Genomic DNA, 22,830 nt, shown 5'->3' on the forward strand with positions numbered 1-22,830 from the left:
AAGCAGTTTTGTCCAGAGTAGCGAGAAAAAATTTCATGTAGATACTACAACATCTAAACGGTTTCTGAAAATGTGAAGAAGGAATTTGAGCACATACAAGGGGGGACCCCCACAAAAAAACAGAATAATCTTCTGGAGGGCGGGCCCCTTGTAGTACAGGCTTCCCCCACTAGGTGAGTGTTCTAGAAACCTATCTGTATCACTGCGCCAGTTGCTGTTGTCGTGAGAGGCTGCGTTTGGCTCCAGAGTATTGTTTTTGAAGACTCTTTCAACGTGCTTTTCCATTTCATGATGAGTGATGTGTGAATGCACCTGCCAATACCGAGTGTTCAGCAGTTTTTGACCAAAAACGACATTGACACTGCCAGGCCCCACTCTCTCTATTCACCTGATCTCTCACCCTGAGCAAATTTTTTTGTTTCTCCAGATGAAAAAAGTCCTCAAAGGGAAACATTTTGCCAATATGGAAGAGGTGAAACAAAAAAAATAGTGGAAGCAATAAAAGACATCAAAATTGACAAGTTCAAAACCATTTTGACAGTGGGGAAAAAGTCTCAATAGGTGTATTGTATCAAATGGAGAGTACTTTGAAGGTGACTGAAGTTTAAACATGTAGGAATAAATTCATGATTTTTATAAATAAATTTTGGCTTTTGGAGATTCCCCCTTGTATAATGATACAATATTACATATTTTTGTTGTAAAGTATAACATAGGTCAGTAATTCTATTATTTCAGCAGAGTTTTTGTTTTTTTATTGCTATTTTCTAAGAACTTAGCTCCAGTGCTATAAGTAAGTGGCTTAATGTAGTTTGCTGGGAGGTGATTTAATATAAACTTTTCTTTCTCTGGCTGCTATTTTAATCTTGTGGAATTAATTGTAGCTCTGTTAATAACCCACAATACACAATTTGGGTCTACAGTACTTAACGTTGTAGTCAGTGATTAGGTCTCATTTTAAGTCACTGAGAAGATCATTTTCTTATTTGGAACATGATTTGCAAAATCTTTTCTATACCTGTTTAATTTGAAAGACTGTAGCCCTAAGATAGAGGAAAACTCATCTAAGTACAGGGTCAATCAGAAAAAGAACAGGAAATGTAAGTGTTCTGAGAACAAAACTGTCAGTTGAATCTTCAGTTTGTTAGAATGTTGAAAAGTACCAATAGGCGACTGACTCTTCATACTGTCGGTTGACTAGCCTTGTTAAGATACTTAAACTTAAGAAGTCTTTTACTTAATTGCTCAGACACCAAAATAATATTTTTTTCCAAATCTTGAGGTATAATTTGTATACAAAATTGCACATAATTAACATATATAATTTAGTGAATTTGGACAAATGTATACACTGTTACTATCACCACAATCCACGTAATAAACATATTCATCACCTCCCAAAGTTTCCTTGTATCCCTTTGTTTTTGCCTATTTTTCTCTTTTTTTTTTGTAGTATAAGGACACTTGATGAGATCTACACTCTTAACAAGATTGTAAGGACACAGTACCTTAGTTAACCGCAGGCACTATATTGTACAGCAGGTCTTTGGCACTTACTCCTCTTATGTAACTATAGCTTCATACCATCGAACAACTCCTTGTAGCCCCTTCCTGTCATCCTCCACGACCATCGTTCCATTATGTGCTCCTATATTTTTACCTAGTTTATATCCTTTAGAGTTTAAGTATTTCTAGACCTAGAGTTAGATACTGTAAATTTGAGAGAAATAAAGTATTTGACATTATTTTGTTTCAAAAGATATAAAGAATAATAATACACATATACACACATATATATGCATATAAAGGGATAGAAGTCTCAGGTTGCAAAGAAGACAGGCATGAGTGAATAAAGCTGTCACTAATTGCTTTTTTGTTTCTACATTTGAAAAATGGGTAAATATATATTTTGACCTTTAAATGCATATTTTTGTTTGAGAATTATTTTTGTTTTTGTTATTGTTGACACAAACTTTTAATTGCTTTGCTTTTTGATTGCTACTTAAACAGATCTATTTCTGACTGTTATATTCTTGACAGGTTAATTAAGAGAGATATCTGACAGAAGGTACATACATTAAATTGTTTGATTTCCATATGGTATAGCTAGTTCCACTTTGTATAGTCTGAAACTATCAATTTTACCTCAAATATATTAATTAAATGTCAAAGGAAAAATTACATAAACATAGGGTATTAAATAAGCTATCAGATTTTCTATTCATCCAAGTAGCATCTCAATATTTAATAAAGAGAAAATCAGTTTACAGATTTTAAAAACTGCATTAAATTTAAATATCTAATGCAAGGAACTACGAAGGTGGATCGTGACCCATCAGGAAATATTAAAACCTAAAAGCCTAGCCCTGGCTGGTGTGGCTCAGTGGATTGAGTGCTGGCCTGTGAACCAAAAGTCACAGGTTTGATTCCCAGTCAGGGCACATTGCTGGGTTGCTGGCAGGTCCCCAGTAGAGGGCGCTCGAGAAGCAACTACACATTGATCTTTCTCTCCCTCTCTTTCTCCTTTTCCCCCTCTCTAAAAATACGTAAATAAAATCTTTAAAAAAAACAAAAAAACCCAAAAGCCTAATTGTCTATGAAAATGACCATCACTTGCCCCTCCTTCAGGTGCCCTTTTCTGTGGTTTTCTGGTGTTCCTACTGGAACTGGGTGCACATACGGTCATTCTATGAATTTGTCTTGTTGTTCATGATTTTAGTGTAAGTGGCACTTTCTCACAAATTATTTGGCCTTTGATTTAGTTAAACTTTTTTTTATGGATGATAAGTTGTGGCCAATTAATTAAGGAAGTTGGTGGAGCCACAAGGGAAAGTGAGCATGAAGGGAATGGCATAAATAAGTTAGATTTTCTTTGCCTCTTTGGACCCTTTGCACGCTTGATTAATAAGGCTCTTGATTTTTTATTCTGTATTCAAAAAGAGAGAATAACATTTCTGGATATGAAAATACTATCTGCTAATTGTTATAACAAAATTTCTGCTCCCCTAAATTCTGTTCCCACTTCAAATCTGTTTGGTTGCCTACTACCTTCGTAAGGTATCTGACAAAGGGTTAGGGCCACCTTAGCGTCACTATCACTTACAAACTTTAAAGAGCTGCTCTCAGAAAAGCTGGGTAGAAAATGAGTGGAGAGAGGCAAAGGCCTGTCTCTGAAAGGATCATGATTTTCAAAACAAATGCTTGTTTGTACAGCAAATATTAGAATTACTAAACATAAATTGTCTGATTTCTGTGTCTGATTTATTTATATGTCTGATTTCTGATTAAAATTCAACATAGCCAATCTTAAATTAAAATAAAGTTTCTTGATTGTCACTAGAACATGTAAACTAATATTAACAGACTGATAAATTGTTTAGATTGGCACTTAAATGGCAATACAAATTAGCTCTGATTCAGATACTTGCTAAAAAACATAATCTTAAAAATATAAAATTCATTGGAAATACAAATCTTCATGAATAATTGTCTGAAGAAACTGCAATCTCTGTGTTTCTCTCGATGCCCTAAAATTTGCTGGTATATTAATCTGAAGCAGCAAGAGTTACATATTAAAGTTTTTCCATTAATCACTCTGTAGAAATACAGTTACTGAATTATGTTTGGCATCAGGCCTTCAACTTGTGTCAATGTCCTCTAATAAGGATTTTTTTTTGGATGAAGCATCTCTATAAAACTTGTTCCTGGATTTATTCTGAAGATATTATTGAGTATACATTTTGTTACACTACATCTTCCTTGTGGAGAATTGTCAGAAGATATTAATTTTACTTTTTTGTCTTGGGAATTCTGAGCTTTTCCTGAATAACTGACTTACCTTATGGATTCTATAAATTGTGTCACGTGGCGAATCTCAGACTAAGCATAACAATCATTAAAGAAGACTTTCAAAATACAGACCCTCAAGCCTTTTCCCAGACCTGTTGCATTAGAATATGGAAGTGTAGGACCTAAGACTTTGGGTTTTTCCTGAAGCTCCCCAGCTGGTTGTCTATCATTAGACATGGAAAATCATTGAAGTAACAGATCAAACTTTCCATTTCTCACTTACAGAAAACTTAAGAGACAAAATTGTAGTCTATCCTTTATGAGTTCACATGATCTCGTAGGATGTATTTTTAAATTATCTATTTTAAAATGTATCCTACCTTGATTTCTCTTTGCCTTAATTTTAGCATTATTTTCTACTGTATACACTGATGTTTGACAAATTATTTCTTATCACTTGTAAACTTTTTTTAAAAGATTAGGTAAGATTACATCCCATAATATATAGAGATTTTAAGTGTCCTGTTTTAGAAACATTGATGAACTATACATGGTATAATAACCATCCAAATGAAGCTAAAGTGAATAACTGCAGAAAAACATCTAAGGTATCTTTCTGGTCATTTCACCCCCATTCACCCTCTAATTATAGCAATGAATGATCTGAGTTGCTATTATTTTTATTTTTTTAAAATCCACATCTGAGGACATGTTTATTGATTTGAGAGAGAGAGTGAGGCAGAGAGAGACAGAGAGGGAGAGAGAGGCAAAGAGAGAGAAAGATAAATGTAAGAGAGAAACATCAATTTGTTGCCTACCGTACATGCTCCAATGGGGGATTGAACCCACAACTCTGTGGTACATGAGACAACACTCCAACCAACTGAGCCACAAAGCCAAGGCTGAGTTATTATTATTATTTCAACCTGTTCTAGAACGCGAATAAATGGAATCATATGATATATACTCTTTTGTATCTGGTTTCTTTCACTGAAAAAAATATTTTAAAGATTCATCCATATTGCTGTAATAATCAGTAGTTCACACTCTTTATAGATGAATAGTAATTCATTTTCAAAACTATACCAACATTTATTTATTCATTTATCTGCTGATGGACATGAGCAGATGATGTCCATCAGCACTTTGGGACATTTCCAAATTTTGGGACGTTATGACTGAACATTCTTGTACAAGTGTTTTGTGGACATGTGGGTTGATTTCTTTGGGGACTATCCTAAGAGTGATATTGTTGAATCACAGAGTAGCTCTATTTTTTTAACTCCATTTTATTTATTTTATTTTTAAAATTATGGTGAAATACACACAAGATAAAATTGACCATATTTTTCATTTTGTGGTAAAACCACATAACAGCTCTATGTTTAAAACTTTAGAAACTGCTTTTCCAAAGTGTTAGTATTATTTTACACTCTCATCAGCAAAATATGAAAAGTCAAAGTGCTTAATAACCTTGTAAGCAATTGAAAATTGTCAGTCTTTTAAAAACATGATATACAATGTTATTAAGTTGTGGCTTAAATTTGCATTTCCCTCATGTTTAAGGATGCTGAGAGCATTTGCAAGCACTTGGTCATTTGTATATAGTCCTAAATAAAGGGTATTTTAAAAATTTTGTGTATTTTTATTAGCTCTTTTGACTTTATATTATTTAATTATAGGAGTTTTTTTCTTTAATATTTTCTGGATATATCATATTTTCTTTAATATAATCTGGATATGTCTTCTTTAAAAAATACATGTCTTATAAATAATTTCTTCCAGTCTGTGGCTTGACTTTTCATTTTTCAATGTTGTCATTTGAAAAGCAGAAGTTATTAATTTTAATGAAGCCCAATTTATCATTTTTCTTTTATTCTTAGTTTTTTTTGTGTCACGTCAAAGAAATCTTTGTCTAGTCCATGTTTGCAAAGATATCTTCCTATATTTTGTTCCAGAGACTTTGTTTCAATTTTTACATTTAGGTCTATGATCCATTTCAAATTAATTTTTTGTGTAGGTGTGACATAGAAGTTCATTTTCATTTTGATCTCTGCAAATATCCAATCATTCCAACACCATGTTGAAAACATAGTCCCTTCTTCATTAAGTTACCTTGCTATTGTTGAATGACTCTTTCTCTCTCTCTCTCTCTCTCTCTCTCTCTCTCTATATATATATATATATATATATATATGTATATATATATGAAGTCATGGTCCATCTCTTTTCTGTTCCAATGTTCTATTTATGTAGCTTGATGACAATTACACACTATCTTTACAACTGTAGGTGCATTGTGAGGATTAAAATTGGGGAGAATAAGTAAAATTAGGCAGGAGGTATGTAATTATGTTTGCAAGATTAGTTTTTCTAGGCTCTTAGCAGTTTCATATGTTTTAGAAAAAGCCAGTCATAATCTCCATTTAAACTGTTGGGCTAATAATTGATATTTTGTGAATCTTTAGGGCAAACTGGGGAGAACAGACAGTGTTGATTCTTTAAATTCACAAACATGGCATATTTCTTCATTTGGTTCATATATTCACCTGTTGAGTTCATCATAGGTAGTTTTTTCTTCAATTTGTTAGTATAGTAAATTATTCTTCATTTTCAAATGTTGAAGTAAGTTTGCATTCTTTTCTTTTTTCCTGAGTTATAATTGACATATAACATTATATAGTTTCGGGTGTACAGCATAATGGTTTGATACTTGTATACATTGTGAAATGATCACCACACTAAACTCGCATTCTTGAGGAAAACTCCACTTCCTGGTGTTATATTGTCATTAGGTATATTCTGGATTTACTCTGTTAACATTTTGTTGTAGATTTTTCAGCATGTTCGTGAGTGATATTTGTAATTGTTTTTTATTGTTCTTATCTGATTTGCTATGAGCTTTGCAATCTATTTTACTTCACCCTCTAGCTACCTCTTTGTTACTCAAAGAAGATAAAAAGCTGATCATCTCACTCTCCTATCTTGGCAGGTTATATGAGTTTCTACCTGATATAAGAAAAATACCACAACCTTAAACTTGGTGGCTTCAGATAACAAAAATATACTCTGTCATAGTTCTCCAGACCAGAAGTCTGAATCAAGGTATGAGCAGGGCTGTACTCCCTGCGAAGCCTCCAGGGGAGCATCCCTTTGCCTCTTCTAGCTTCTGGTAGATCTAGATATCCCTTGGCTCCTGGCTACATAACTCCAGTCTATCTCTGTCTTCACATGGCCTTCAATTCTGTGTCTTCTATCTCTTATAAGAAACATAATTTATAGATAAAGAGCAGGCTGACAGCTGGTGGGGGGAGGTGAGGGGGTAGAGGGATTGAGCAAAAAGGAAAAAGGACTCATGGACATGGATGTGGAGTGATTGGAAGGGAGGGGATATAAGGGAACTAAATGGTAATGGAAAAATACAATAAAAATAAAAGCTTAAAAAAAAGGAAACTTAATTTAGTTCTCACCTAGATAATCAAGTGTGATCTTATCCCAAGATCCTTAATATAATTACATCTAAAAAAGACTTTTTTTCAAATAAGGTCACACTCACAGTTTTGGGTGTTAGTGTTACAGAACCACTGTGTTCTGCTGCTCTGGGCTCTGTTGCCTGCTGACAGTAAGAACCGTGACTCCCAATGCCAGAGTCTTATGAAAAGGAAAGGTGAACTATTTATTCAAAAGTTATACAGGTTTAGAACAATGGTGGAATTCTGTCATTCAGTCCCACTTGCTTTAGAAACTAAAAAAAACACCCACAAACGCAGGCACACCTCACCTTGCCAAACCAGGCCAGTCAGAGGTACCGTCTCTGAGGAAAAGAAGTAGAAGTCCGTAGCTTAGCTGGGCAGATTCCTGTCTGTATTATGGCTTCTTTAGTCATCCGTGCGCAGCTAGCTAGACTCCTGCTCTTCATCCAAAACTGCATCCTCATGGTCAGCTGGTGGGGGTCCTTCTGCATCCTTTCAAACAGTGTGGCCAAGACAGCATGGCTGCTCCATGCCTGCTTTGAAATCCTAGCCTGGATCCTCTTCTGTAACCCCATTTCCAACTCCTCCCACACTGGTTTACACCTGCCAACACTCTGGGTTTTTCAGCCTTTCTCTACTGCCATTGTTAGTCCGGGCAAGCATGGCCCCATGATGCAGAGCTAACTGCCTTCCTGCTCTCACTACAGGCACAGCAGGCCCCTCCCCCCTCCCCACCCCCTCCTCCCCTAGTTAGGTTGCATCACAGGTCCTACCCATCTCCCTGGCTCTAAGTGCCTGCCACAACTACTTAACTTACTAAAACGCTGGCCAGGTTCTTTAGATATGCAAAGTAACTCTCAGTGGCCCTGACCCACTTCCCCTACCCCTAGCCAGGTTATGGGGGAACTTCCCCATTTTGGGGGACTCTGATATTCCTTGTTATATTAGGGTATAGATATCTTTTGGGGGAACCACTAAAGAACCCACCAAACTCTGAATCTTGTTTGTGTTTAAAAAGGAAGTATGTATGTTCAATTTTAAGCCCAAAGAATGTGTATACAGGGTGGGGCAAAAGTAGGCTTACCATGGTGAGTAAGTAAAATGCAGAGCTTTTTAATGTATTATTTATTAACTATTGTATTACTTTCCATATAAACCACTATAAACCTACTTTTGCCCCATGCTGTATTCTTCTGCCCTGGAAGAAATGTAGTTAACACAGGAAATCCCAGGCAGGGGTAACATCACTTAATACGTTAATTCAGTCTTCTGAGAAGAGGAAACCGAGAAGGACTTAGGTATACCAGAGTTTCATTGGGGAAACACCTCTGAAGGAAAAGGGGAGTTAGAAAACGTGAGGAGAACCCTGACTCTAGTGAAGAAACAAGGTACGGAAGGAGGGTTGCGTAGACAGAGTCTCATATTGCAAGAAGTTCCAAGAAAGTTTCACCCAGGTTGGTGGGGAGTTTTTGAGACCAAATCCCCCATCAAAGAAATTCTACATCTTAGAGAAATGGGTCTTACTCAGGCATCGGCTGAGGGCAGCCATTGGAAGAGTGTAGAGAGGGAAAACGGGGGTGGTAGGAAATTCATAGACAAGAGGTAGGGCTATCAGAAAAATATATTCTCTGCTTGAGGAGGTTTGAGTGAAGCATTTTATGGATGCCACACTTAATATATATGAAGCTAAATTTTATCTGTTTTTGGCTCAATAATGAGGTAAATTTTAGGGAACTACGCTGTCTGGTTTCAGAAGCTGTAAACCCCCATGGCTAAGGCTGAGTGAGAGACCTTGGGACCCTAAGCCACTAATGAGACAAAGCTTATCTCCCTGGCAGGGCGCTGCCTTTGCCCACTTTATGTCACCTTGCTTGGCCCCCAGTGCATGACCAGTTAGCCAATGACAGGTAAGATTCCTCAAGGGAGGGACGACCTAAGACAGGCATGGTCACAAAGAGGCCCTCAGGGAAGGACTTGGGGGGCTACAGAAAAAGGGTGTGATGGACCCTTGCCCCTCGGCTTTGACATAGCCTGAGTCCTCATTCTGTCTGCAAGAAGTCTCTTAATCTCTTGGCTGCCTTACTTTCCCTGCCTGACTTAAGCCGAAACAATGCCAGAGGTGGGTGCAGCCAAGTGCTAGAAAGGGCAGATTCCCCCAGGGCAATCAGGCCTAAGAAAGAATGCATAAAATCCTGTGAAACCTGCTTTGCTAATACCCTCAATTTAAATGATAAGGGTCCAAGCCTGAAATGAGCTTGTTTCCCAAAGTTTTATGGCCCTTTAGCTATCTGACTCTGACTCAGAATAAGCCCTCATAGTTCTTTGAATGTTATCTATTGTTTGATCATTATGGCCTGACAATGATTGAGCTTTATGTATATATACTCTCTGTATTCCTATGCAAATTAAACCAAATAAAAGCCCACTGAGGAAAAGACTCCTGGCCCTCCTTTGAGAGATCAGCCACCTTTCCTCCCCAAGCAGATCCTGTCTTGGTAGACTTATTCTCATCTGTGGTGGCAGCCCGGGGTTGGGGGGACTATGGGTGGAGCCCCCCCACAGTAAATAATCCACCTACTCCCAAGCCCTCTTGCCATGATGTCATGATCTTAATTGATTTTTATTTTGTACATATAATGTATTTTTCCAAGGAAAGAGGATGACTTCTCATAGGACTAATGAATTTAGATCATAAATTTATAATCTAATTTCATCCTAATTATAATTTACAGTCTATCTATAAACTATTTTTTAAGTGTTTTTCTTTTTAAATACAGAATTTGGCCTATCATTAACTAGACAGATTTTTAACCCCCCTTAGAATTTTTTATCCTTTCTTTGCAGATTTGAACATTTGAAAATTGAGGGTTAGAATATGATAACATGATGTTTTAAATACATTTGTCCTACTTACAGCCTTTCCGGACCAGAATTAAGAGGTCCAATTTGTTAGGAACCTTGTGCACCCACGTGACTCTGTAGCTATGAATGCTGCTCCTGCCACCACCACCCACGTGAGCCACACCTCCGCACTCTCCTGCTGCCTTCGCACTGGGGGTGGGAGTCACGTGCGCCAGAAGTCCAGTGAGGGCAGTGACAGGACTCAGGGTGACCTTTAGAATCTGGCGGACTGAATATTTTATTCTTTAACTACAAGGGCCATTTTGTGGCAGAAGGAACCAAATTCTGTAGGTCTCGCTCCTAGTTCAAAGAGTTCAATTGAAGTACTCCATTTTCCCTAAGCTATGTAATAATGAAACAATCTCTGTTGTGTCTCTTCAAGATAGAATATGCATAGTAGGGGAGGTGGTTTGAGCTATAAATGATTGTCCCCCAAAATGCAATACTTTTTGTCCTCTGCCTGGTTACCACGAAATGCATCTATTATTGCCTCTCTTTCTATGTCTTATCAGTGAAGGATAGGGTGGAAATGTGTAAGAATATAAGCATCTGGAGGTTTCTGAAATTAAACATTGTATTTAATGTTTTTGGGCTTCAGACATTTGCTCGTCCAAATGAGAATTAAACTTCTCTTCCTAACTTTCTAGTTCAGCATTAGTAATCTGGATAATGCCATGAGCATTATTAATTATCATTTTATTAATGGAGTAAAAAATACAAATGTGTGTGTTTAGCTAAACAAGCTAGCAGAATTTGAGCAATGGCTATATATAAAAATATTTTTAGAGAGCACTGGATATGTGCCAGGCACTTTGGAAGTACTTTGTATAATAAATAAAATAGAGTTCTTGCCCCTGGGTGCTAGTCTATCTTGGGGACAGCCCAGTAATCCTAGTTTCAAGGTGCACAGCATGTACATGCATGTGCTCACAGACATTACATGTATGACGTACCATTATGTGAATTCCTTCTGGGAAATCTATGGGGGTGACATCTGAATACTTGATGATCAGGTACTCTTGTCCCAGAAATATTGGAGGCAGAAATAAAAGAATGAAAAATGGAAGTTTATATTCTATTCCAATTTCTTTAATAATTGGGCGTGGCTAGACTACAGCGTGCATATAAGCACATATAAAAACTGGTTGAGATTGGAAAAGTCAGCTGGGGTGAGGCAGCAAAGGGTCCCATTCTATAGATATTGGGTGCTGCTGGAGGTTTCAAAACTAGGCAAAGCTTGATGATAGGACAGAATCTGAAAAACAAAGATTCTGAAAATTTTAAGGATGTTTCCTGATTAAACTATTGAGAAGAAACAAGATAATACAACAAGCAACTAGGGGTCCGTACCAATGTTACCATTAGAGAAAACCCACTTAAGCTAGTTCCGGTAGATTCTAGGTGAAATTGTCCACTGCAGGTATCACGGTGGAGTGAGATATAGTTTGGCTATAGTGGGATAGTCAAATAGCACTATGGGGAAGGGCGTATCCTATATAAAGCTCTACTATATGACAGAAAGAGAGGGAGAGATTGATTAATTGATCGATCGATTGATTCATAACAAGTTCTGACTCTTCAAAACTCTATTTCACATTTCATTTAAAGAGGATTCAAATGTCTCAGCAATCTGTTACCTGTAGTAAATTGAAACCCTTTTTATGTGCACATTAGTTAGAAGTGACTTTGTGAAATGGGCTCAGTAACATTCACCCGATGTACCAGTCTTAAAAACTTCGGTGGTTGTTACCGTTACTGCCACCGTGCACATGGAAAGCAAACGCAACATTCCCTTTCCAAGAACCCAACACACTTGGCCTTGACAAATTGCGATCATATATTACATTGATAGCTGATACCTATTTCTGACAAGTATTTAAAAATAAATTTGCACTTGAATTAAAACTCCCAATCATGCTGACAAAGTTGTTCGTCTTAAGAAAGTAAAGCAGCTCTCTCCCTCCATTGACTTATTGATTTAATCTACACTTATCACATATGCAAAGCAAAATGGCAAGATGGGTGTCCCTTGGGAGAGCTATTTCTAGCACAGACAGCAACCTCTGCTATTGAACATCTGACATCATAATAGCTTGGACACGTTTTTGCTCCCTGGATCACCAGCCCTCCCCAAGTGTTTTACGATACTTAGATCCCTTTTGTGGATTTGTACTTATGCCTTTTCACTCTCAGAAAGCTTACAATTTCAGACTGCAGCAGAAGGGGTTGAGAGGCATCGTGCTCTATCAGAAGATAACCAGTCATAGTGAGCGGATGTAGGAAACGATTCTAGCTTTCAGAACAAGAAAAATTATAAGACATGAGACTTAGAAATCTGTTACTTAGTAGGCTGAAACATATTGAAACACTTATAAATATAAAAATGCGTTTAGTATTTTCACTCTAAGAGCTTTTACAATCCTATGGGCAAATAGATCATACTGAACCGTTGGCTGTATTCTACCATAAACAAGGGGATCACAGTTTATAGTACAACCACGGGACACATTAATTAACTGTGCCGTTTGCTCTAAGATACACATTTTTTTCTTAAAAATAGTTTTGAGTTCTCAAGGTTTTTTTTCTGTTGTCATTATTGGGCTACTTGTATATTTTTTGCACATAAAGAACTGCTAAAAAATAAAAATCGTAGTTGAAGGACTTTGCTCCTTCAAATATCCCATATTTGCAATTATTAATACAGTTTTAGTCTTCACCATGGATTTTTAATTTTAAAAATATTATTTCACCACGTAGAGACTTGAACCTGTTTTACATTACATTTCTCATAGATCAAGAGAAGCTTTAAGCTGTACTGACTTTTCTCTTCTCTACAGACTAACACCGAGGGTCTCTGTCCTGTCTGGTTTCCAGTTGGGTGTAGGCAATGGCAGGCAACAAAGGAGGTCACTGGACGGGAGTGGGAGAGAGAGCATTTATTCTGCTTCCTTGAGCGCACCTTGCTGTGATTCTGGAAGTTCCTCAGCAGCCACAGAACCTTCTTCCACAGCTCTGGCTGCCACCAAGCTCTGATAACATGGTTTGCTCTCTTGACACATCAGACCTACAAAGTGTAGTGGATTCTAGTCTCACTGCCCGCTGATGGTTCCTTCAACCCTTCACACACTTCTGAACATACTCACTTAGTTGAGCTTAACACAGTGTCAGGAGTGGCCCCAGGAAACAAGCACTCTAATTGAGAATCTGGTACCGTTTGATCCTACATTTAATGCACACAAGGATAACCACCTTCCCAGGAGAGATGGAACAGTGGTAGTCCATGGTGTGCAGTGAGTAGAACAATTAATTAATCAAGGAGCAGAAGGCTTCTTTCAAACAACAAGGTGCTGCCAGATCAAGAGGTTGGGTCATTTAGTTGTCAAAAGTGGTGATTGTAAAGATAATGGGGTTGCATAGTTGCTTCTTATTACACTGGAAATATTACAAAAAGAAAAATATATACTTAGGAACTTGGGCCCCCAGTGCAAAGCACAGGTAGAAAATCAGAAAAACTCTACAATGACTGAGAATCCTGTAGCTTGTGCCACTCCAGGAGAGACGAGTTTGAAGGCTCTGCCCCTCCTGACTGCAGCGTTGTCGTGGCAGCCGAACACACAGTTCCACCCTGTCTCTGATGCTAAAACCTCACCTCTCAAGGCATCTTCTGGGAATCACTGGAGATCCCTGTGACATCTCAGAGGGTTCTTGAGGTCAGAACTATTTTCATATTAAAACAAAGATGATATTTACCTTATCATTTCCATTTTCTTCTAAGTCTCCAGCGGAATTTGGTAGAAGCTACATGAGTTGAGATAAAGTCATTGATCTAACAGCTAATGGGTTGTATGTTGGTGTATTCTTGTATCTGAAAATTTTCTGATTTGAGTTAGAAACATTAAATATCAAAAGATATACTCCACCTAGTAAACACTGAGGTTATCAATTCCTTTTAAAAGGATAAAAAAAATCTTGAGACAAAAAGTTTGTGAACTGCATAAACATGAGGCACTGGTTGCCCTTGGCCTGACTATTAGCTAAGGAGTGAGACAGACATGCGACAAGGGCATTTGAATAGATTTTAGATGCTGCTGAGAATGTAAAAGTTTCAATTTCCTTGGACCTTTGCCAGTATCTGAGGAAGCTGGCCTTCCAGTGCAAAAGTGCTTTTGATTACTACACTTAAAGAAATCGTCTCAGGAGAATGACTATTCTCAGTGACAGCCTCTCCCCTCTCCAACCCCCCCCCACACACATGCAGACACCCCCTATTTTCTTGAGTCGTATTCCCTGGGTTCCTTGATAATCTATAAAATTAAGAGTGAGCTTTCCTTCAGGAAAAGAAATTGAATACACTAAAGATGCAGCACTTTGCCAATCTGCATTGTTATAGAGGATTGGGGAGCATGTACAAGAAGGTATTTTGAGGATTTAAAAGCAAGGAGAATGAAATACAAATTAAATCTGGCTAAATTTGTTCATATAGATATGGCATCCAGAATTTAAGATTGAATGTGCTGCCACTATAGAAAAAAGTGTGAATATGCCTCAAAAAATTAAAAATGGAACTGCCTTATGACCCACAAATTCAATGTGTAGGTATATATCTGGAGAAACTCAAAACACTAATGTGAAAGAATAGGTGTACCCCATGTTCATTGTAGCATTATTTACAATAGCCAAGGTATGGAAGCAGCCCATGTGCCTATCAATAGATGAATGGATAAAGAAGTGGTGGTGTATAATATGATCATGATGGAATATTACTTACCCATTAAAAAGCATGAAATCTTACCATTTGCAACAGAATGAATGGGCCTAGAGGGTATTATGCTAAGTGAAGTGCTTCCGTCTGAGAAAGACTTATACTATGCCATTTCACCTATATGTGAAATCTAATGAACAATATAAATGAACAAACAAAACAAAAACAGACTCATAAATACAGAGAACAAACTGATTGTTGCCAGAGGGGAGGAATGTGGGGGACTGGGTGAAGGAGGTGAAGAGATTGAGAAGTAAAGATTGGTAGTTACAGAATAGTCACAAGGATGTAAAGTACAACATAGAGAATATAGTCATTAATATTGTAGTAACTATGTATGGTACCTGGGGGACTAGAAATATCAGGGGAGCACTTTGTAAAGTATGACTGTCTAAACACTATGGGGTACTCCTGAAACCAATTCAAAATAATATTGGATATAAATAAATAAATAAATAAAAGCAATCCTTGAAAACAATTGAATATGCTGTTAGACCACCTAAGGGTGGCTTTTAATATCTGCCATGTTAGTTATTGAAAGCCCAGGCATAGCAGGTGGCCACCGTCAATGAAATTAAGATAATGGTACATCCCAGGTACAGTAGAAGAAGGAGTCTAATACTTAGGGTTGACAGGACTGATGGGGCAAATCCATTTTTCACAGCTTGCTCAGCGTTACCTTTTGCACTGGGAGGGCTCAGACAGCCTTTCCTTGACCAAGGCTCTTAGAAAATCATAGCCCTTCAGAGTGATCAGGGTCATTAAAGGAATCAGAACACTGAAAAAAATGAAAGGGAATTCATATAGTGAGAGGAGCACTAGCGTCCAGAAAAGCTCTGGGTAGCCTGTCCTCTGTAGAAATGAGATCAAGTCCCTCTGGCACCAATGAGAAAGGTGGCCATTAAAGTAGGGCTGAAGACTGTACTTGACTAGACAATGAAAGCCATGCCACCTCACCAAGGCTCAACAGGCCCCTACAACTGCTAAGTACTCAACTTCGTTTCAGTAAGGGCTTAATGCTGGGTCGCTGATGTGGCACCATCCCCCAGGTGGCTCACAGCCGCCCAGTGTCTAGCTGACTACATTGGACAACTGCCGTCAGAGAGGGACAGGAATTTAACGCCATGGGAATATATGTGCATTCTGCATGCAGATTTCCCTTTCTTGACTGAAATACTTCTGCCAGCCCGGTTACTTACAATTGCTAGAATGCCTGAATCATCACAGAGGTATCTTCTACAACAAACATATTCTCTAACCAAGGATCTTAATTTCTCTTGAAAGAAATGCAACAATAATGTCAAATTCATGAAATGTAATTTTACTATGTGCTTTGTTACCTGGAGACATCTTAGTCAACAGAACCATGGACTTGCCTGAGCCATGGGATCGTATCCTGTGGATTGTTGATTTACAGGATGTAATTAATCTAGAAGCAAATACATGGTTCACCGTGAAAAGAATACTTGTTTCAGCAACAAATTACTATTGCCCTTGATAACTTGCTGAATTTTTCAGTGAAGTCACGAGCATAACAACAGAGAGTAGGAGGAAGGAACAAGTTTGGTACAGTATTTCTCCCCTTTCTCTTGCTGCCTCATTGAGGTTTTGGCAGTGGGTGTGTTCCTCTACAAGGACAAATCAAATCAGGTGCTCCTTGTTCCATGGTGTTAGCTCTCCCTGGGCTCTTGTAACTCCACACCTTTCCCTTCCCTTTTCAAAACTAAGAATGGTAACAGCTTCCCCACTTCCTGCCTGTGAGCGGTGCCTGGTACTTGACCATCCCTTGTCGGTGTACTGTACAGAACAATATCTGCCTTCACCCCTGACATAATCCCTGAGATTAATCCTCTGCTTAAACCCTTTGAGTGCTCCATCTGTTTCCTCCCCCTGGCCGGAATTTATAGAATAAAGAACAGTTTTAGTTACCCCATGTTTATAATTTGAATCGCATATATAACCCATCTTGAGTGAACTTAAATAGAGCAGAAGAAATAAAGCAATGCTTATACATAAAGCTATAATAAAATACTCGAAAAATAATTCTTTAACTGAAATTCTTTAACAGATAATCATGTGTTTTTAGATGAGGCAGAAAGAAAGTGACATCTTTCAGATTAACAGAGAACCTTAAAGTAAACATTTGAAGAGAACACAGAAATATTGTTTCAATTCACACGTAAGCTGAGGTGGGTACAGGCCTGGGGAGTCCGCCAGATGGCCAACATCCGTCAGCACATTCGGAGAAGCACCCGTGGGCTGCGGCATGTGGGTGAGTCACGCAGACCATGTCTGGGAGGTTAGAAATTAGTGAGGGATGCAGTGGAATTTAAATAGTATGAGCTAAATGTTTAAAAGCACTGTCCAGGTTTTCTTTACATTTTATCTTAATTTCATACAAGGGCACTGAGAGTTTGACATTTGTCACCCTTTGGTGACACTAAAAGGGAAAATATATATAACTTTCTTTCACCCGTTTACACATTTAAAAAAGCACTTCAGAAACTGTTTCATCCAGTGCCATCTTTTCATGCCGCGTGTTTTTACTGGCAGGGTGCTGAGGACAATGGGAATAATGTTGCTTTCTCCATTTCTCTGAAAGATTGAGAAAATATTTTAATGGATTTTTTGTAATCCTTTTAAATGATACTTTATGAAAGAGATTTAAATTATCTTCCTCCGTAACCTAAAGGCATCATAATATGAAATAGAAAATTATTATATAATCTATAAGGATTATTTTTGTCCTAAGTAAGGAAGAAAAATCTGAAGTACAGCGTAATCGTGTTGCCCATAACAACCAGATGCTAGATTATTGTTGCTGGGTGATTTATTGAGAATTTAATGAAGAAAGGTAATGAAGAAAGGGCCTTGAGCTGTTTGCACTATTTCAAATTCCTCAGGCGGTAATATAACATAAAATATTTGCCCCGACTCTCTGCTCCCAAGGGACAGCCAGGTCCTCATGTTCTTAGGGCTTGAGTACTCCGTTACTCCGAGACTTGTTTTTTTTCTTCTGAGACCTATATCTGTCTGTGTGGGCCATTCACATCCACACCTTTCAGAGAGGCAGCAAGCTCTACGATTGTGTTAAAAGGCCTGGGGAGGAAATTACAGTGGCCCCTGGGTGTTCTCCAAGGACTAAATATTATACGGGTTTGCGGGACCTAGGGGAGAGGTGGGGAAGTGCATACACCTCCACTTCAGTCCCTTCCGGTGCTGGTGCTGGAAAAACGAGAGAATCTCAGAGGAAAGGGCAGGGCAGAACCACACCGACCTCAGGAGCCTAGACCATGGGCCTCGAGGCTGAGGTTAGGGAGGGCGGAGTAAGGGTATGTGTCAGTCTCATATGAAATAGTAAAAGGATGAACTTTCCAAATGATGAATTTTGTTTCCTCTTAGCCGCAGTATTTTAATTAGCCAATACAGACAAGTTTTCCACATAAAATACACAGAAATATTGGAAAGTAAAAGGAGAAGATAGTTGCCTGCCCACATCAAAGATATATTTCCTGATATTTTCCTGAATATTAAAAGAGGCCCATACTGAATATTTATCAAGGTTATGCTGGTTTAAACATATTCCCAGCTAATAAATAATGCAGCAAATATTTTTTAAACTTCTTAAATTTACAAAAAGTTCAATAGCTTTGTAATGGCTGAAAAAATAAAACCCATGCAAATAGCACAGATCCATTTCCATGCCTGAAGGCAATGCGTGCTCACCTACTCCGTATGTGATACAGTTTCTCATTACAGTAAAACAAGTGATGAGAAATATGAATGACTCAATAGATGAAACCCCAAACAAAGGTCATTTCCTGCATTGAAAGGAAAATGAGTCAAACAACTTCAAACTCAAGGTTAAATGGTAAAAGATAAAAGAACTCAATTTTCCAAAACATGGCAAATAAGATCTACAAAGCAGAACTTCTCAAAATTCAATGCACATGTGAATTACCAGGGGATTTTTTTTTAAGTGAAGATTCTGACTCAGTAGTTGTGGGACGGGGTATGAGATTCTACATTTCTTCTGACAAAGTCCCAGGCGCTGCAACGTGCTGCTCCCTGGAGAAACAAGAGCCCAGATATCAACGCTCTGATTACACGTGACCATAAAATGAGCAGACTGTAGTCGTATTAGCAGATTTCAACCCTAAAGGCATCATAGAAGTATTCTGCTTCTGAAGATAAACCGGCTGATGAATTTGTAATCTACCTTAAAAGGCTTCCTTCAGAAAACAGAGAAAGTAATAATAACGACTAACTAATTGAGCCCTTGTCTGTGCTATGCAAGGAGTTAAATGCTTGGAATTTATCATTTTATTTAATCTTTGTAACAACCCTTTTATGGCAGATTTGATAACAAGATTCAAAAGATGACTTCTGCAGATTAATATTAAGCAAGGGAATATGTAAGAGGGTTATATAAGTAAATATTTTTCCATTTATAAAGAAATGTAATTCTACACAAGTATCATGTTCAAGTAATCACACTACCAGAAATTCAGTGGAGAAAGGACATGGTTCTAGCAGTAAACCAAACATTTAACATGGTAGTGTGAGTTCATTGTTAAACCAAAGACAGTGTTACACTATTGCTGTTCTGGGGTGATAGGTATAACATATAGCAGGAACATTGAAAATGTAATGTTTGTACCAAAGGCATAAAATTTCCATTGTGGCCTGTACTAGTGAAAACATATTTATTATAATTTATTATTAAATCTGGTAGTCAGAAATTAGAGTTATCAACAAAATGGTATACACTCAGAAGAGAATAAAGCAGGATTCTAAAGTCACGGAAAAACAAATGAAGCTGAAAGTTTCCAAGTTGTTCAGCCGTGTGGAACCCTTCGATAACATAATACACTAATTTAAACTTCAGTTCTGGGGGTGAAGGAGGTCCATGAAAGTTCTTGAGATTGTGAGTTTTCCCGAGGGACCTTTTACTTCCCTGGGTATCTCTTATTCCAATTTTTTTGGTTTTTTCCTGAATTATAAATTCCCATGTCTGGGTCTGTTTTGTGAGGTTCTTACCCTATTTCAGTAACACTTTGCTCCATGCCTGGCCGACATCCTTTCTTCTGAATTCCCCAAAGAACCATCAACGCAAGGCTGCTTGATACAATAGCCTCTTTTTCTCAGGAATTAAGGATAGCTCAGCGTCCAAAACGCTTAAAAATGTATGCGGCTCTTTCCCTTTGGGCATTTTAAATTGGGGAAAATAATTAAATGAGTAAATGGAGTCCAAGAAAGCACTCATTCCCTATACAATTATTTATTTTATTTTTATTTTAACTTAATTTACTTTTTAATAGATACTACAAGCAGTGATATAATTTAAAGATGAACAAGGGTATAACGCAGAGTAATTTTTTCCACTCCACTTCCCAGACATCTAAAATCCTGTTTCCCAGAGGCAACCCAAATTATTTTCTTATTGCATATTTTCCCACAGAAAAGCTATACTTGAAGGTTTTGAAAAATACCAAATTTAAAGTTTTATAAAGTTACGTTCTTTGAATACATTTCTTTGAAAATTGCTTTAAGTACATTCTTAGCCTTTTCACTGGCCAAAATGATGCTGGTAGGAGCCCAGCCCTGAAAACAACTTAGAACTTAGAGTTTATCTAACTGTTCAAAAGCCATTTTGCCATTCCCCTAACATGAAACATATCACCTGTCCCTCATATCTGCTTCAGCATTCAACCTGCTGTATAATGTTACCTTAAATTAAGTATGTAAAAGAAAATATGGCTTCGCTGGCATATGTAGTTGGAAAAGAGAGGATCCCGTGAACCCCGAAAAGGCTCTGTGAGACCCTCGCAGTTCCTCAACCATACTCTGTGGACCACTGCTCCAAAGAATCCGTATTCAAATCTCACTACAAGTGACTTAGCAACATTTCATTCTGCATTAACTGACTCCAAACAGGTCAGGAACTGAAAAATTATTTTGTAAGAGTTCTGATAAATAGTTATGTTTTTAACATAAACTTATAGTTATAATGACGAATGATTGCTATATAACTTTGAAATGCCTTTAAATAATGATTTAAATAAATATTAAAACATGTTGTGTACATGTGTGGCAGCTCCTCTCAGTCTTTGGAAACCAAACATGCAACCATGAACTAATACTTTCTTTACATATAGTGTGTGTGTGTGTGTGTGCGTGCGTCTGTCTGTCTGTCTGTGTTTTAGATTCCTATGAGGCACCATTAAACCCTAGCAATGTCACTAAGTGTGTTTAATTTAAATGACCTCATAGTTTTTCTGTTGAAAACTGCCCAAAGAAGTTTTAGTAAGCAGGATAGAGATGTTTAAACAATATATATACATATATGTTATATACATGCAGGTCAATATAAAGTTTAAACAGTGAATTGTGATTATTTCATCTTAAACACTTATTTTTAGGAACTTACTGTAGACACTGATTATATGTCTCTTATTTCATATATAAGTATAGTGCCAAGATTCATTTTTGTAATCAATTATGCATAATTTCATATTAATTCACTTAAAGTTATTGATTGAACATGTCTGTCTATTGGACACTCTCAAGGATTCTGGGGATAAAACAATAAAGAAGTCAAAGTACCAGACTTTATGAAGAATATATTCTAGTGAAAGGAAACAATTAATAAATTATCAAATAATAATAAAATGCCACCAAAATTAAACACCATTTTATGCTCACTCTTTGACAAATGTTAATTATCTACAACAGTATTAGAGATGGTGGAGGCCTAAGGAGTACCTTAAATATGGCTGGTAGGAGTGTAAATCGAAAGACAAGTTACTTTTGCTTTATAAAGTTGATCAAAACCTAAGCCTAGTAATGCTATTCCTAGCTACATATTTATGAGAAACTCTTGCACATTAGCATCGGAAGATATGTACAAAAATATGTGCAGCAACACTATTAATAGTAGCAGAAAGCTGGCACCTACCCTAGGCAGGAAAAGAGGGGAAATGACATGTTTACACTATGAAGTATTACACAGTGTAGGAAACAACTACAGATTCCTCCATCAACATAACAACATGGTTAGGTTGCATTTTAGGGCAAGTAGTGAGTTACAGAGATTGCATTCTGCATAAAGACTGTAAAATTAATTTTAGAGAGAGATAGAAACACTGATTTTTGTTGTTCTACTTATTTGCACATTCATTGGTTGATTCTTGGATGTGCCCTGACTGGGGATGGAATCCACAACCTTGGTGTATTGGGACAGTGCTCTACCCATCTGAGCTACTGGGCAAGTGCTGCATAAGGACTTTTTTAAATGAAATTTAAACAATGTTAATTAAAAAATATTGTTTAAGTGTTCATGCATGTGCACACATGTGTGTATGTGTTTAGGCAAGAAAATGATAATTACAGAATTAAAGACAGTGTTATCTGCAGCAAGAAAGGCAGGAGGATGGATAGGGAAAGGGCACATTAGCAGAATTTATTTTTAATGTTTTAGGTCTAGGGATTGGATGTTGGTTCAGTATTAATAATTTGAACTGGTCAAATTAGCATCATTTCTTATATAAGCCTTTTTTACAAAAATGTTTTTCTCTTTTTTTGTTGTTGTTCAAGTACAATTGTATCCACTTTCTCCCCATCACTCCTCCCCACCCCAGCCTTCCCCACCTCCCACCCTCAATCCTATCCCCCTTTGGCTTTTTCCATGGGTCCTTTATACATGTTCCTTGATGACCCTTCCCCTTCTTTCCCCCATTGTCTCCCACCCTCCTCCCCTCTGGTTACTGTCAGTTTGTTCATTATTTCAATGTCTCTGGTTATATTTGGCTTGCTTGTTTGTTTTGTCGATTAGGTTCCATGTATAGGTGAGATCATACAGCATTTCTCTTTACTGCCTGGCTTATTTCACTTAGCATAATGCTC

The sequence above is a fragment of the Desmodus rotundus genome, chromosome 6 (assembly GCF_022682495.2).
Source record: "Desmodus rotundus isolate HL8 chromosome 6, HLdesRot8A.1, whole genome shotgun sequence".
NCBI lineage: Eukaryota > Metazoa > Chordata > Mammalia > Chiroptera > Phyllostomidae > Desmodus > Desmodus rotundus.